This window comes from Salmo salar, chromosome ssa20 (genome assembly GCF_905237065.1).
Source record: "Salmo salar chromosome ssa20, Ssal_v3.1, whole genome shotgun sequence".
Lineage (NCBI taxonomy): Eukaryota > Metazoa > Chordata > Actinopteri > Salmoniformes > Salmonidae > Salmo > Salmo salar.
The window spans coordinates 2629148-2647051 of NC_059461.1; the positions used below are offsets into that span (position 1 = coordinate 2629148).

General features: G+C 39.8%; 1 long non-coding RNA gene and 1 other non-coding gene across 2 annotated transcripts; both read left to right on the forward strand.

Annotated features, from left to right (window-relative positions):
• Positions 1–2564: 2564 nt before the first annotated feature.
• LOC106579818 (uncharacterized) lies at positions 2565–13025 on the forward strand. Its single transcript, XR_001322754.2, has 3 exons — positions 2565–2665; positions 7992–8058; positions 8467–13025. It is a non-coding gene; the product is annotated as an uncharacterized lncRNA (long non-coding RNA).
• Positions 8263–8335, forward strand: trnaa-cgc (transfer RNA alanine (anticodon CGC)). The gene has a single exon. It is a non-coding gene; the product is annotated as a tRNA-Ala (tRNA).
• Positions 13026–17904: the final 4879 nt, after the last annotated feature.

A 17904-nucleotide genomic window follows, 5' to 3' on the forward strand; every position in this document is an offset into this window, starting at 1 on the left:
TCAAATATATCCATGTAAACAGGATTATTAGGAAAATCGTTCTTCTTGCAAATCACGTTGTTTTAATCTAACTATTATATTAATCTGACTATCCACAATAATCCCATTATCGTGCACATGTAACTTTACTCACTGTACAGTTTCATTATGGCAATAATTAATCGATATTAAATAAAGATGATTGTTTGAAGAAATGATGAAGTCTCTCTCAGTACTGAATTTCCACAACATTTTTGGCGACGAGGATGGGATCTGCAACTTCACCTGTTGACCGCTCCTGAAGATCTGCGTAAACTGTGCAGAGGGGATCAGAAATTGGGACGCTTACTATTGAGCAGCTGGACTCGCCTATGATCTGAGAGGTAGCGGGCACGGGGAGATACCAGATCTCGGACAGAGTACTGAGAGAGGTAGGCTTGGACAATCTAGCAACTAGTGATGAAATTCTAATGAAAAAATACAAATAATAAAAAAAGAAAAGCCCCCGTTGAGGGTACGCTCAGAGCGAGGTCTTCCTTAAGAGGACCACAGCTGAGGTAACTAGCAGGACTGAGTTGAGTTGATAAGAGTGTTCTTAAGTGGGGTATTCTTTGGCATGATTGTTAATTAGCCAGTTGCAGGCTACCAAAAGTCCAGATCCGTGGTACTGATTTGATCACAGTAGGACTGGTTTGTGGGAACGAGGGACCAGAGCCTGGTGACACCTGAAAGGACACTGGCCCTGGCGAAGTCTAATTATAACGTGTATGTAATTGATAAAATGTTTTGTTAAATGAGGTAAACAGGTATGCCCTGGGTTACTATTGTTAGGTGCTATTGTAAGTGTTTTGTTAATCCTGATACTTAAAAAAATACGAGGTAAGATTGACATTTTTGTGACCGCGTCACGCAATTAGATAATCTATACCATAGTAATCGCAGTAGGCGATATCCCAGTGTGGATACAACACCCCGTAGTGGGACCACTAATAAGGCAATATTTTGATAATGGTATGTGTTTCCCTGTTTAAATAGACAGGCTGTTTGAATTCTAAAAACAGCGCTAACCGGTTTTCCTCTTGTCTGTTTCATTCCCCTCTATGTTTTTTGTTTGTGTTTTCTGTGAATGTGAATGAGAGTGTGTGAGGGAAGTATGTTTTGGGAACAGTACTGTGTGAATGTAAATGAGAGTGTGTGAGGGTAGGAATAGGTGTTAATCTTACATTTGGATAATAAGAAATGTAGCGTTATCTTAGGGTTCCATTCAACACTGCCCATCATAGAATATTACGGAGTGGTATTATTAACCTGTTAGGGCTAGGGGGCAGTATTTGCACGGCTGGATAAAAAAATTTACCCGATTTAATCTGGTTACTAATCCTACCCAGTAACTAGAATATGCATATACTTATTATATATGGATAGAAAACACTCTAAAGTTTCTAAAACTGTTTGAATGGTGTCTGTGAGTATAACAGAACTCATTTGGCAGGCAAAACCCTGAGACATTTTCTGACAGGAAGTGGATACCTGATGTGTTGTATTACCTTTAAACCTATGCCATTGAAAAACACAGGGGCTGAGGAATATTTTGGCACTTCCTATTGCTTCCACTAGATGTCACCAGCCTTTACAAAGTGTTTTGAGTCTTCTGGAGGGAGATCTGACCGAACAAGAGCCATGGAACGATGATTTTCCATTAGACACCTGGCGCGCGAGTTCATGTTGGGTACCCTCGTTCCAATACGTTATAAAAGAGAATGCATTCGTCCACCTTGAATATTATTCATGTTCTGGTTAAAAAAGGCCCTAATGATTTATGCTATACAACGTTTGACATGTTTGAACGAACGTAAATATATTTTTTCCCCTCGTTCATGACGAGAAGTCCGGCTGGCTTAGATCATGTGCTAACAAGACGGAGATTTTTGGACATAAATGATGAGCTTTTTTGAACAAAACTACATTCGTTATGGACCTGTGATATCTATAATTCTTTAAATGACAATATAATATTTTACCAATGTTTTCTAATTTTAATTATTTAATTTGTGGTGCTGACTTGACTGCCAGTTATTGGAGGGAAACGATTTCCTCAACATCAATGCCATAGTAAAACGCTGTTTTTGGATATAAATATGAACTTGATAGAACTAAAAATGCATGCATTGTCTAACATAATGTCCTAGGAGTGTCATCTGATGGAGATTGTAAAAGGTTAGTGCATCATTTTAGCTGGTTTTATGGTTTTGGTGACCCTGTCTTTGAATTGACAAAACATTACACACAACTCTTGTAAATGTACTGTCCTAACATACTCTAAATTTATGCTTTCGCCGTAAAACCTTTTTGAAATCGTAAAACGTGGTTAGATTAAGGAGATGTTTATCTTTCAAAGGGTGTAAAATAGTTGTATGTTTGAAAAATTTGAATTTTGACATTTATTTGGATTCAAATTTGCCGCTCTTGAAATGCACCTGCTGTTGATGGAGTGCACCACGGGTGGGACGCTTGCGTCCCACCTAGCCCATAGAGGTTAAGTGCTAGAAGTTATTCTATAATTTCTGGAAGACTAGAGAACCGTTGAGAATTATTAACATAGGGCAACGTCCGAGAACCTAACATTTTTGGGTTCCGATGGGAGTGTATGGATGAAGAGTCGTTGGAAACGGAGCGATTAATTCATGTGAGTACCTAAGATTTCTTACGTTATATATTGATTCTGTGAAGACATGAAAAAAAATGAATGAGAAATTGTATGTGTGTATAATCGATTACTAGAGATTTGACAAAGTAAATACTGGGAATGTAATGAGATGCGACTTAAACAACCCATACGTTGATGTACGTAGGGTCTTTATGGATAATTTGATAGAGGTTAAAAGGTTAAAAGCATTATATGACTGTCTAAACGCTTATGTGATTTTTCCATCAGGGTAATACATTTAGAGAAAACTGCCGCTAAGGCCTAAAAATGTGTTTTTTTGCAGTACGAGAGGAGTTGCTATATTTATTGAATAAATCCTTTTTCCATGAAGTTAGAGCGAAATAAGGTGGAAATTCGATGTAATTTATAACATAGTACAAAGCGTAATTTAGGGATTTTCATCAATATATTAAAACCGCGAAGATAGAGGAGCGGAAATGAATTCATAGAAGAGATACTAAAGCAAAGCCATAAAGATACTAATAGAAGTGCACAACATTCTACCAATTCAGCTCGATTATGGGAAATGCTCAACTAAATAGAAAATTCAGGGATGCAATTGTGACTTGGCACAATGATATAAAAGAAGAATCATTAGTTCAATACACCAACGTATTGAGGTTAGCATTCTATCAGCATAATCGCACTAAACATACTATTTGAGTATGGACAATGTTAGATGGGGTACTTGGTAAATTCGCTCTGGCTATTGCTGGATGAATATGGCCGGTGTCAGTAGATGTTTGGGAAATAATGTAATTTGAATTATTGCCAGCAGCACAGTTAGTCACCAACGTTTTGAATAAACATGGAAAAGCCTAACCAGCTCTGTTAGGTGAGAAGAATGGAGAGTGAAGATGTATTCTCTTGTTTGTGTCTGGAAGTAGCGTTAGCTAGCAAGCTAGCCAATTTTAGCCAGTTAGCTTGGGTGTGAGGCAAGAAAAGTATTACTGTATATTTTATGAATCAGAGAGTTTGGATCAACACCGCTCCTTAGCAGATTTTGGGGTTGAATAAACCTTGTGAGAATCAAGGACAGTGGATATTAGGTAACATGCTAAATTTGGTGGTATATATGGGCAAGAGCCCGAATTATGTTTACAAATAGTCAAATTTTGTATAACGCCGGTGAGCGTGTAGATTTGAGGGTTCTGTGTTGATACAATATGTAGTGAATTTGTTATTGATGTAAAAAATTGAAGAAACTCATATACCAAACATCACCACAGTAGTAAACTATTTGTGGTAGAGCAGGGTCACAAGTAGAGGTCGACCGATTATGATTTTTCAACGCCGATATCAATGCCGATTATTGGCGGGCCAAAAAGTCTGATGCCGATTAATCGGCCAATTTTTATTTATTTATTTATTTGTAATAATGACAATTACAACAATACTGAATGAACACTTATTTTAACTTAACATAATACATCAATAAAATCAATTTAGCCTCAAATAAATAATGAAACATGTTCAATTTGGTTTAAATAATGCAAAAACAAAGTGTTGGAGAAGAAAGTAAAAGTGCAATATGTGCCATGTAAAAAAGCTAACGTTTAAGTTCCTTGCTCAGAACATGAGAACAAATGAAAGCTGGTGGTTCCTTTTAACATGAGTCTTCAATATTCCCAGGTAAGATGTTTTAGGTTGTAGTTATTATAGGAATTATAGGACTATTTCTCTCTATACGATTTGTATTTCATATACCTTTGACTATTGGATGTTCTTATAGGCACTTTAGTATTGCCAGTGTAACAGTATAGCTTCTGTCCCTCTCCTCGCTCCTACTTGGGCTCAAACCAGAAACACATTGACAACAGCCACCCTCGAAGCAGCGTTACCCATGTAGAGCAAGGGGAACAACTACTCCAAATCTCAGAGCGAGTGACGTTTGAAACGCTATTAGCGCGCACCGCTAACTAGCTAGCCATTTCACATCAGTTACCCCAGCCTAATCTTGGGAGTTGACAGGCTTGAAGTCAGCGTAATGCATTGCGAAGGACTGTTTGAATGAATGCTTACGAGCCTGCTGCTGCCTACCATCGCTCAGTCAGACTGCTCTATCAAATCATAGACTTAATTATAACATGATAACACACAGAAATACGAGCCTTAGGTCATTAATATGGTCGAATCCGGAAACTATCGTCTCGAAAACAAAACGTTTTTCCTGTCAGTGAAATACGGAACCGTTCCGTATTTTATCTTACGGGTGGCAACCCTAAGTCTAAATATTCCTGTTACATTGCACAACCTTCAATGTTATGTCATAATTACGTAAAATTCTGGCAAATTAGTTCGCATCGAGCCAGGCAGCCCAAACTGTTGCATATACCCTGACTGCGTGCAATGAACGCAAAATTACACAATTTCACCTGGTTAATATTGCCTGCTAACCTGGATTTATTTTAGCTAAATATGCAGGTTTAAAAATATATACTTCCGTGTATTGATTTTAAGAAAGGCATTGTTGTTTATGGTTAGGTACAGTCGTGCAACGATTGTGCTTTTTTCGCAAATTGTTAAATCATCCCCCGTTTGGCGAAGTCGGCTGTGTTTGTTAGGAAGAAATAGTCTTCACAGTTCGCAACGAGCCAGGCGGCCCAAACTGCTGCATATACCCTGACTCTGTTTGCAAGAGAAGTGACACATTTTCCCTAGTTAAAAGAAATTCATGTTAGCAGGCAATATGAACTAAATATGCAGGTTTAAAAATATATACTTGTGTATTGATTTTAAGAAAGGCATTGATGTTTATGGTTGGAGCAATGTGTACCTAAGCGATTATATGCAACGCAGGACAGGCTAGATAAACTAGTAATATAATCAACCAAGTGTAGTTAACTAGTGATTATGATTGATTGATTGTTTTTTATAAGATAAGTTTAATGCTAGCTAGCAACTTACCTTGGCTTCTTACTGCATTCACGTAACAGGCAGGCTCCTCGTGGAGTGCAATGTAAATCAGGTGGTTAGAGCGTTGGACTTGTTAACCGTAAGGTTGCAAGATTGAATCCCCGAGCTGACAAGGTAAAAATTTGTCATTCTGCCCCTGAACAAGGCAGTTAACCCACCGTTCCTAGGCCGTCATTGAAAATAAGAATGTGTTCTTAACTGACTTGCCTAGTTAAATAAAGGTATAAAAAAAATAAAAAATAAATCGGCGTCCAAAAATACCGATTTCCGACTGTTATGAAAACTTGAAATCGGCCCTAATTAATCGGCCATTCCGATTAATCGGCTCGACCTCTAGTCACAAGGTATTATATGGTAAAGTAAAACCGGTGAAACAGGAAATAACATATTTGGGGGTTTCGAGAACAATGCGACTCAGTAGTTTTAATCTGCGAGACACTTTATTTAGTTTTATTCTAAAATAGATTTACTGAATTCACGAAAGGGAGGAAGATATGACAGATTAATTAAAGTGGCCTCCTTGTGAACAGATGTTATGTTTGTTTTGACTATAATTCAAGGAAATGTTCACCTGGTAACGTAACGTTAGACGGAAAGACAGAGGTAGAGTACAGTTGAGATTCTAGAGGGCTTTCTGAGTTTAAGGGAAGAGATGTAGACCAGTGAAGGTAACAAAGGAGAGTAACTAAATTGTAAGTAAAATTTCGAATATGAATTGTTTGGATTGATTAAGAATTGGCTAATGTATTTTATACATTTGGGCATTACAAGTTCATCTTAAATTATAAATAGTTGAATGACTGTGAAGCAGAGGTTGGTATAAAAATCTAGAGTAGGGTAGACTACAGGGTAGACTGCATGTAAACATTTTATTTTTATAGTAAGGAGAGAATTATCATGGTTTGGTTTATTTTATTTTATAAACCTTACGATGGGTGACAGTGATGAAACCATTGCTAAGGACGATCAATGTAAACTTAATGAGTGTTGACAGTATGTGGATGGTAATATGTTATTCGTGTTTTTTTATAGCACTCTAAGGATGCAATATTTTTGTAATTTAAAAAGCTGAGGTTTCAATACAAGATTAAATGATGAGTAGAGGGATTGAGCTTTGAGATTGTGCAAAAGATTCGCTGCGGTTGAAAGCGAGCAGGCAGTGGGACATTTGAAGTAGAGGTATGGGAAACATTCTTTGACAGTTTCTGATTATTGTTGCTTGGTTTTATATTTAGGTAACACCAGTGAATTTGAGCAGGAAGTTAATGTATTCTAAAATTATAATCTGTTTAAAGTAGAATGAAATGAGTATTGAATATTAAAGCTGAATCACATCCGGCTGTGATTGGGAGTCCCAGGGGGTGGCAGGTAGCCTAGTGCATTGGGCCAGTAAACAAAAGGTTGCTGAATTGAATCCCCCAGCTGACAAAGTAAAAATCGGTCTTTCTGCCCCTGAACAAGGCAGTTAACCCACTGTTCCCCGGTAGGCCGTTTTTGTAAATAAAATTGACTTGCTTAGTTAAATAAATGTTGAAAGGAACAATCTAAGGCCAAACAGCTATTACATATGTTGTTGGACATTGGTCTAGTAACGATACCAGGGTAATTTTACATGGTTATGGAAAAGAGAGAGCAATCATATAATACGATACGGGAGTGAATTGTTAGACTCGGTGGCGAGATACATTTTGTTGTGTCTAAGGGTAGAATATGCTAAATTAAGCGCACATAAACATTGGGGTATATCAAAACAAACGATTAATGATTTGAGGGACTACAATGGACTTATTATTGTCATGTTTTGTTTGTTGTTAAAACCTTTGGGTTGCTGATTATGATATTAGTATAGTGAATGCTAAAAGAATTTAACACTTTCTCTTCCAGGAGAATGGGGGTAGTCATGTTCTCTCTCTTTGAAATGTTTCCTGAGGCTATGGTCTTGGGAGAGGAGCTAGTGAAATTCAGCAGTTTTATAGGTGTAAAGGTATCTGGATTAGGCCATAAACTACCAAATTAAATAAGGCCTGGCCATTTTTGTTTGTTTTTGCCATATGATTTAACATACACACACACACACACACACACACACACACACACACACACACACACACACACACACACACACACACACACACACACACACACACACCTTACTGGTTATGAATATGGGTTAGTGCCGAGGGTATCTAAAAGGGGCACACACACACATTTCATTTTCTGATTTAATTGACCGCATATGAATTATTTTGATAAAAATGTACTTATTAAACTTACTTTAAACCTGGGATACAAAATGTATGAAATGTTTGACTGTTTTTAGATAATTGGTCTAATAGAGAAAGTATTTGAAGGGTTTTACTGACCTCTGACCTCTGTTCTGACTTTTTAGTGTGGTTTGATCGCCCTCACTGGAATGCCGAGAGACACTGGATGATGATTTTAATATTGATTTAAAGGTAATTTGTAATACTGATAATTACGGGGAAGTTTTATAACTAATAGGACCACGAGAAGGATAGACCTGTCTCTAGTCTATTTTTCTATTTCTTGAATCAAGTCATGGGTAAAAAAATTATATTTTTGGAGTTATTATGGGTAGTAATTTGAATTTGATTTGTGGTGTTGTTGTTTTTACACATTAGTCACGATTTGTGAATTGATCCCGTGTGGCTCAGTTGGTAGAGCATGGTGTTCGCAATGCCAGGGTTGTGGGTTCAATTCCCACGGGGGGACCAGTACGGAGAAGAAGAAAAAAATGTATGAAATGTATGCATTCACTACTGTAAGTCACTCTGGATAAGAGTGTCTGCTGAAAATGTAAAAAAGTGTTGTTTGTTCTGTTTTGTTTTGATAAATCTCACCAGATTGGGTCTGCTGGATGATCAGGATAACTTCCTGACTCTGTGACTGATCCTATGAGTCTGCAATGAGGTTGACGGTGTGATAAGGGAGTATAAGCTAATTTGAAAAATTGTTTAAACAGAATATGTTTTTTGTTTTTTTACATGTGTTTTAGAGATTTGCATTAAGAATATTGGTAGTAGTAATAATTTGTCATACAGAAGATCATTTGTTTGGATTTCTTGAATCAGAAATTAACCGAACTGAATTGTTGTTTTGATCTGTCATTTCTTGAGGTTATGGTGGAGATGGTATCTAAATGCATGGGAAGAATAATTTTACCAAACGGTGTGGACCTCAAAACCCCCTCTAACCTGCTGAAGAAATGGCATTCACTACGGCCCTGTCTTGCACCACTTCTATCGAGAGACCTGAGTCCAAGCCAGCAACTGGTGAACAGCATCCAGTTGAAGTTATCAACTGCCTTTTCTCTCTGGAGTGCAACAGAAGTCCACGTGGAGTGAGCATGGAGAGAGAGATCCGTCCCAAAACTTCTCTCATATTGCTGGTATACTGGTTGGCGAATGGACAAGACATAATGAGTTGTGGTGGGGTTCAGGTGAGACGTTGAAATTGTGACATTATCATGGGCCATCCACTTTGAAGCTATCTGAAGAAGAAGAAGAAAAATGAAGAAATGCCAGAAGATTGAGTGCCGGAGAAGGGAGGGGTTTGGCCAACTGTGCCTGTAATTGATTTAGACTTGGAGGTTCACACTGCTAAAAGTATAATGATTTAGGCAAATAATGCATTGAGATACTGATATGTAATTATAACCCTGATGAGGAACTTAATACTAGAATTATGAGATTAATATATTGTATGGTTAATATAAATGTACATTCTGTCAGTATTGATGTATGTTAAGTTGAGGGTTTTCATTTTGAGTGATAGAACCAATGTGAATCACTGAGCAATGTCATTCTGGATTTTGGTTGGATAGTTAATTGGGTTTTGATTATGATTTGGGAACTGAATGATTTCCCGTACCTATTCCCTATTCATGACTACATCGCTGATGAGGACCCCAATTCTGAGCATAAGGACCCAGATGTATAGCTCATGTTCCTGCTGAGTGTTCAAAGTGATTACATTTTTTTGGTTTCATTTTCTGTTCCAGATTGACTGTGTTTAGATAGGAAAGGTCTAAAACTCAGCAACCCAAAGAAAGGTTGCTTACCATGGATGAAATGTCAGGCACCAGAAATAGGTACTTTGTTTGTTAAAATGTATGTTTACAAATAATCATGTAATGCTTATACCCTTAAATATTTCCAGAAGAAGCTTAGCTTCTTGAGAGGGGAATGTGATAGAAAGATGACATATTTACCTGATTTGTTGGATATTTAACAATTATTTACTTAACAAACAGTAAGATATTTCTGTCCTGCTAATGCTGTGTTTTATGGTCTCCAGTCTAGCACCCTGCAGCTAATCTGGGCGTATGGTTTACTAGAGATAGCTTGAGCTGAAAATTGATTGACTTGGTGATACACTTTACAGCTGGAATTCCAGTGACAGGATGTGGGGTGGTTGTAACTGGGATAGAGAGGAGTAGAACAAAGGCTTCAATGGTTCTTAGACATTCTGGCATCTGGGAAATTTGGCCAGGGTTGGGGGTTAAGATAACACCAGGTGCCAATAAAGACAGGATGAGCCCAAGGTGGCCCTAAAGTAGTTAGTTCAGATTGTTTTAATATTATTCATCTTTGTGTAATTTAAAATCGATTAATCAATCAATGTTCATGCAGAAACATGAATGTTAAAACAAACTATTCTAAAAAGCTACCTGCAACAAAGCATGCTCGGAAATATGATAATGAGGCCACTCCCATGTGTTTTTTTTCAATCTGAGAGAGTTAAATATGCAGTGTGCTGTGTGTAGGGCCATGGATTTGTACTGTTATGGCAATTACACTGGCTCTGTTACAACAGGAAAACTCAATCAAGTGCAGCTGAAGTATTTGAAAGAATGCAAATACTATTTGAACCCAAGTCTGGTTGTGTGTATGTGTGAAGGAGGGTGGTATGTGGGCTTTAGCCTTTCTAGTGTGCTGCAGAATTAGGATGCTGAAAATAAATAATGAAGCACACCACCCACCGGGGTCCAGTTTTACTCTCTTGCCAATCATTGGAGTAAAGCAGAATTAATCACTCTCAGAGCTGTCAGTTCCCATCAGCCAGAAGCCATCCATCTCTGAACTTGAGTCTGTAATTTGGCAATAACTGTTATTTTGATTAATTCACTGCCGGAAACAGTTTTAGGACTTCCAGGAGATCAGAGACAATGACAGATTGATGATGCTTTTATCCTTTAATACAATACCCCCAAACTTCACAATGATTGGGCTATATGAAAGATATTACAGATATATGTTGCATCCCCCTAGATGCGATGACGTATGGATCATTGTGTAGGATCCTCTGTACACTTTGTCAGCTGAAGGAAGCTTCAAGCCTTCTACTTCAACAGACTTTATCATTAGTCCTGTAGCTTCAGCTGAGGGGCTGAGGTGAGTGTAATTGAAGTATAGGCCCCCACACTACAGAGGATCTTACACAATGATCCATACATCATCGCAGGTGTCGCAAATCGCACCCTAATGCCTAAATAGTGCACTAATTTTGAATAGAGCCCTATGAGCCCTAGTCAAAAGTAGTGCCCTGTATAGGGAATATGATACCATTTTAGGATGCACCCTTAGTGTTACTAGGGATGCTTTGCTGCGTTACGTTTTTGTGTTGTGTTTTCAGATGCACTTTTGTTGTTGTTGTTGTTGCTGTTGCTATAGAAGCACAATTGTGTTGCTTTTCGATTATAACACCAGTGTAACACTAGTGTATACACCCTCATGTTATACTAGGGGAATTGTTTCCTTAGGTAGGGCTGACAGTGAGGACTTGTAAAGAGCAGAATCCACAACTTCTACATAATCAAAACAGTTGCTTTGTGAGAAGGTGTTAAAGTTCACAGTTAGCCAGTGTTATGTAACTGCACACTGAAAAGTATCAGTGGTCTGGCTTAGGCCCCAAGTGAGAGCAGGTCTGCCGGTGTCATGGCCCAGTGTGACATGGCCTGCATAGATGGAAACTGAAAAGTCTGAGCCTTCTGTGTGAAACACTGAGGTAAATCCTGTATGGAAATGTGCCATTGATGACATTCCTCAAGCTTTCCACATCACACCATAGTCTCTCCTGTCTTCCCAAAAGTATGGAGAGGGATTTAGGTATCAAAATATTTGAACTAGCCGACAGTATTTATCAAAAGAAAAAGCCAATTCAGCAGGTTACTCTACAATATTTTCTCCTCACTTTGATTATTATTTATTTTTATTGATGTTCACTTCAAGCCACGTCTCCTGTCAGATTGGAGGATTGGACAACATTGTTGTCGGTTGATGTATTTTGTAATATTTTATTTGACAACTGTAATAGCACTGGACAGACAGAAAGACAGACACCCCAACCTTGGGGATGTTTAGATTTAAACCAACGCTATAAACAAACTCCTCTGATTGATGAGATTCTATAACAAATTGAAATTAATGAATTCTGTTTTCCACATAATTAGATATAATAAGCAAAACAAATGTAGGAATCTTAATAGGTATAGTGTTGTTGCTTTGTTACCATCCGGCGTGTCAAGATGAACAATGAACATCATTTGTATTTCTTATAATACTGTCCATGGAATTTCAATTCAATTATGACCATGAGACTACAAAATGGTCTACATGACACATCCCTAAGATGTGAACATAGTAGTAGCTCAGGTTTCAATTGGTCTTGAAGAAGAAGAACATTGCTGTTAAACTGGTATTGCTATGACCTAAACACATTTCCTGAATGAAAAGACTCGGGGCATCAATGGAGAAGAGCATGGTTCACAAGTGTCTTGGTAGTTATGCCTGAATTGCGTGTGCGTGTGTGCGTGTGTGTGTGTGTGTGTGTGTGTGTGTGTGTGTGTGTGTGTGTGTGTGTGTGTGTGTGTGTGTGTGTGAAATTACTGTTTCATCCTATGTGGAATCTTATCGGTGTTAGCAGCATCTTGAAAGTGAGGGTCATATGGGAGATATAATTTCTCTCAGCAGATGGTCTCATCTGGTCTCATCTGGCTTACCTTGGCTGGATGGTTGCTTTTCTCCCCCCACAGGACCCTTTATGAGAGCCAGGAACATTTCAATCTTATGCATTGATTTACTACATCAGTCATTTATCTTCCTACTATATGACAGGTTTTGTATGTAGCCACTTTGAAAGAAGCCACTAAGCATTGTACATGTTGTACAGGCAATTACAGTCCACTTAACAATTGCTTATTGTCTACCATTCTACCATACCATGCTTGCTATCTTATCTGGATGGGGAAATAGGTGGACGGGGTACCACGATGGGGTATGTATGGTATAATATTTCCATCAGTATTGCAAGTCAGCTCTCTCTCCAGTCCAGCCGTAGCTATGGCAACCAGTCGAACTTTGATCTCAGCTGTCATGCTTTATTAAAGTGTTAATGGAATTCAGAATGTAGATGCAATAGAACAGCTGTGAGTCCATTACTATACCATTAAAACCATGATACCATATATACCATTACATTCATCTCCATAGCTTTCTTCAGGATATTTTAAACAGATTCACACGACTGCCTGCCCTGCCCTTTTTATCACAACTAGCACAGCATACTCTTCATCATACTGTACCTCTTTTGCTGATAGGATATTGAGAGAATTTTCTAAATTAATGCTCTCTAACATTGTCAGCAGAATTTGAGCAAGTATCCCATCACTATCCACCAATCACTATCCATCAAATAACTTTATCTGTGCTTGATTGAGCTTGTTGAAATAATATTTGAACCCAGGTCTGATTGTGCATTAGCACCTTCACCACCTGCAGCAGCTGCTTGCCCCTCTAACTCACAACTCCAACATGTTCTATTGCTCCGTTCCAGCTGCTTGCCCCTCTAACTCACAACTCCAACATGTTCTATTGCTCTGTTCCAGCTGCTTGCCCCTCTAACTCACAACTCCAACATTTTATATTGCTCCGTTCCAGCTGCTTTCCCCTCTAACTCATAACTCCAACATGTTCTATTGCTCCGTTCCAGCTGCTTGCCCCTCTAACTCACAAGGGATTTGGAGAGCGCAGGCAAATGTAACAGCTGAGTTGTCGCTGGCTGCTCTTGCTTGGGCAATATGGTGACACACACACACACACACACACACACACACACACACACACACACACACACACACACACACACACACACACCTGCTGCTCAGATAGGGGGAAATTGGACGCTGGGCCCCGGTAACTGGAGGCTTAAGGATGTTGCGAGCTTCATTACGTTCCAGACAAGCTTTTTGACTTGGTAACCTAAGTGTATTTTCTCAGTGCCTTCTGAGTTATGGGGGACTGGAGTGGTAAAGCAGATGACCTTGTGAAACGTGCTTTGTGGTCACCTGGAAAAACATAATTTTATGGTCTCAGTGGAAAACTATAAATGTTCTTGACTGCTAATTTCAATTCCTAGAGTGTTACTTTAGAGAGAATTCTTCATCGTTCAGTACAAGTAAAAAGGTAAAGGTGTTTTCCAATCGATTGGTCAAATCTGACTGGCTGAATGAAACCTCAGTAGATTTAGAGTTGAGACAACGAATCAAATCAAATCAAATTGTATTTGTCACATGCGCCAGATACAACAAGTGTAGACCTTGCAGTGAAATGCTTACTTACAAGCCCTTAACCAGCAATGCAGTTTGAAGAAAATACCCCCCCACAAAAATTGTATAAATAAGTACGAGATAAGAAAAACAAATAATTAAAGAGCAGCAGTAAATAAAAGTCTGGGTAGCCATTTGATTAGCTCTTCAGGAATCTTATGGCTTGGTGGTAGAAGCTATTTAGAAGGCTCTTGGACCTAGACTTGGTGCTCCGGTACCGCTTGCCGTGCAGTAGCAGAGAGAACAGTCTATGACTAAGGTGGCTGGAGTCTTTGACAATTTTTAGGGCCTTCCTCTGACACCGCCTTGTATAGAGGTCCTGGAAGGTGGGAAGCTTGACCCCGGTGATGTACTGGGCCGTGCACACATCCTCTGTAGTGCCTTGCGTTCAGAGGCCGAGCAGTTGCCATACCAGGCACTGATGCAACCTGTCAGGATGCTCTCGATGGTGCAGCTGTAAAACCTTTTGAGGATCTGAGGACCCATGCCAAAGGTGGAATAGCCTTCCCTGTGGCTCAGTTGGTAGAGCATGGTGTTTGCAACGCCAGCATGGTGTGTGCAATGCCAGGGTTGTGGGTTCAATTCCCACGGGGGGGCCAGTACAAAAAATCCATGAAATTAAATGAAAATGTATGAAATGTATGCATTCACTACTGTAAGTCGCTCTGGATAAGAGCATCTGCTAAATGACTAAAATGTAAATGTAATGTTGTGCGCTCTTCACAACTGTCTTGGTATGCTTGGACCATGTTAGTTTGTTGGTGATACGGACGCCAAGGAACCTGACGCTCTCAATCTGCTCCACTACAGCTCTGTCGATGTGAATGGGGGCGTGCTCACTCCTTCTTTTCCTGTAGTCCACAATCATATCCTTAGTCTTGATCACATTGAGGGAGAGGTTGTTGTCCTTGCACCACACGTTCAGGTCTCTGACCTTCTCCCTAATGGCTGTCTCATCATTGTCAGTGATCAGGCCTACCACTGTTGTGTCATCGGCAAACTTAATGATGGTGTTGGAGTTGTGCCTAGCCATGCAGTCATGAGTGAACATGGAGTACAGGAGGGGACTGAGCACGCACCCCTGAGGGGTCCCCGTGTTGAGGATTAGCATGGCGGATGTGTTGTTACCTACCCTTACCACCTGGGGGCGGTCCGTCAGGAAGTCTTGGATCCAGTTGCAGAGGAAGGTGTCTAGTCCCAGGGTTGTAGTCAATGAATAGCATTCTCACATAGGTGTTCCTTTTGTCCAGGTGGGAAAGGGCAGTGTGGAGTGCAATAGAGATTGCATCATCTGTGGATGTGTTAGTGCGGTATGCAAATTGTAGTGGGTCTAGGGTTTGTGGGATAATGGTGTTGATGTGAGCCATGACCAGCCTTTCAAAGTATTTCATGGCTACATACATGAGTGCTATGGGTCATTAGTCATTTAGGCAGGTTACCTTAGTGTTCTTGGGCACAGGGACTATGGTGGTCTGCTTGAAACATGTTGGTATTACAGACTCAGACAGAGAGAGGTTGAAAATGTCATTGAAGACACTTGCCAGTTGGTCAGCGCATGCTCGGAGTACACGCCCTGGTAATCCGTCTGGCCCAGTGGCCTTGTGAATGTTGACATCATCCGGAACAGATAATGCTCTCCTGCATGTTTCAGTGTTACTTGCCTCGAAGCGAGCATTGAAGTTATTTAGCTCGTCTGGTAGGCTCGTGTCACTGGGAAGCTCTCGGCTGTGCTTCCCTTTGTAGTCTGTAATGGTTTGTAAGCCCTGCCACATTGGACGTTCATCGGAGCCGGTGTAGTACGATTCGATCTTGGTCCTGTATTGACACTTTGCCTGTTTGATGGTTCATTGTAGGGCATAGCGGGATTTCTTATAAGCTTCCGGGTTAGAGTCCCGCTCCTTGAAAGCGCAGCTCTACTCTTTAGCTCAGTACGAATGTTGCCTGTAATACATGGCTTCTTGTTGGGGTATGTACGTACAGTCACAGTGGGGACGACGTCCTCGATGCACTTATTGATAAAGCCAGTGACTGATGTGGTGTACTCCTCAATGCCATCGGAAGAATTCCGGAACATATTCCAGTCTGTGCTAGCAAAACAGTCCTGTAGTTTAGCATCTGCTTCATCTGAACACTTGTTTATAGACCGAGTCACTGGTGCTTCCTGCTTACATTTTTGCTTGAAAGCAGGAATCAGGAGGATAGAGTTATGGTCAGATTTGCCAAATGGAGAGCGAGGGAGAGCTTTGTACATGTCTCTGTTTGTGAAGTAAAGGTGGTCTAGAATTTGTTTCCCTCTGGTTGCACATTTAACATGCTGATAGAAATTCGATAAAACTGATTTAAGTTTCCCTGCATTAAAGTCACCAGCCACTAGGAGTGCCACCTCTGGATGAGCGTTTTCCTGTTTGCTTATGGCAGAATACAGCTCATTTAGTGCCAACCTCGCTCTGTGGTGGAATGTAGACAGCTACGAAAAATAGATAGTGTGGTCTACAGCTTATCATGAGATACTCTACCTCAGGCGAGCAAAACCTTGATACTTCCTTAGATATCATGCACTAGCTGTTGTTTACTTAAATTCATAGGCCCCCGCCCCATGTCTTACCAGAGATTGCTGTTCTGTCTTGCCGATAGAGTGTATGTTCTTAATGTCATTGTTAAGCCACGACTCGGTGAAACAAAATACTAACATTTTTAATGTCCCGTTGGTAGGATATACATGCTTTCAGTTCATCCCATTTATTTTCCAGAACATTAGCTAGCAGAATGGAAGGCAAGGGCCGATTAGCCACTCATCGCCTGATCCTCGCAAGACACCCTGATCTTTTGCCTCGAAATCTCAGTTTCCTTCTCCAGCAAATCACGGGGATCGGGGCCTGGTTGGGTGTCTGCTGTATATCCCTTGTGTCCGATTCATTGACGAAGAACTCCTCATTCAATTTGAGTTGAATAATCCCAGTTCTGATGTCCTGAAGCTCTTTTCGGTCATAAGAGATGGTAGCAGCAACATTATGTACAAAACAAGTTACGAACAACGCGAAAAACTAACAAAATAGCATGATTGGCTGAGAGCCGATAAGACGGCAGCCCTACCCTCCGGCGACATCACTAAACTACAGATGTAGGATCTTAATTTGATCACCCTGTTGCAGGAGTACTTTCCTGCAATGCAGGAAATGTTAAACTTGTAGTGTATTTGAGGTTTAAAAAGGCTTCTGAAGTTTGTCATTTCCACTTTGAATTTTCAGACTTGATTTTTCCTTATACAAATGTCCATGAATTATAATCCACATAATAATTCACATTTCCTGTTGCTGCAGGATTCTTTTCCTGCTGTCGAAAACTGGATCAAATGAATATCCTACATATGTACAGTACTTATTCTGGACTACATCTCTGTGCTCCACTTAAAGGTAGATTTAGTACACCATGAATCAAGTCCAGCTGTACAGTAGGCTACCTCTGAATGGAAAAATGAAATATTTATCAAGGTTGAGTATGTCTCTATGCAGTCATTGCTGCCTGGAGGTTTTAATTTGCTCCAGTTTATGGACTCGAAAATCCCCACTCCCTTCCTCCCCATTTTTCCAGCTCTGTTGGGAATGATAACTGAAAAGATGAATCTAAACTCCATTCACATTCAAATGATTCAAGGTTGTTTTTTCCCTTCCATTCC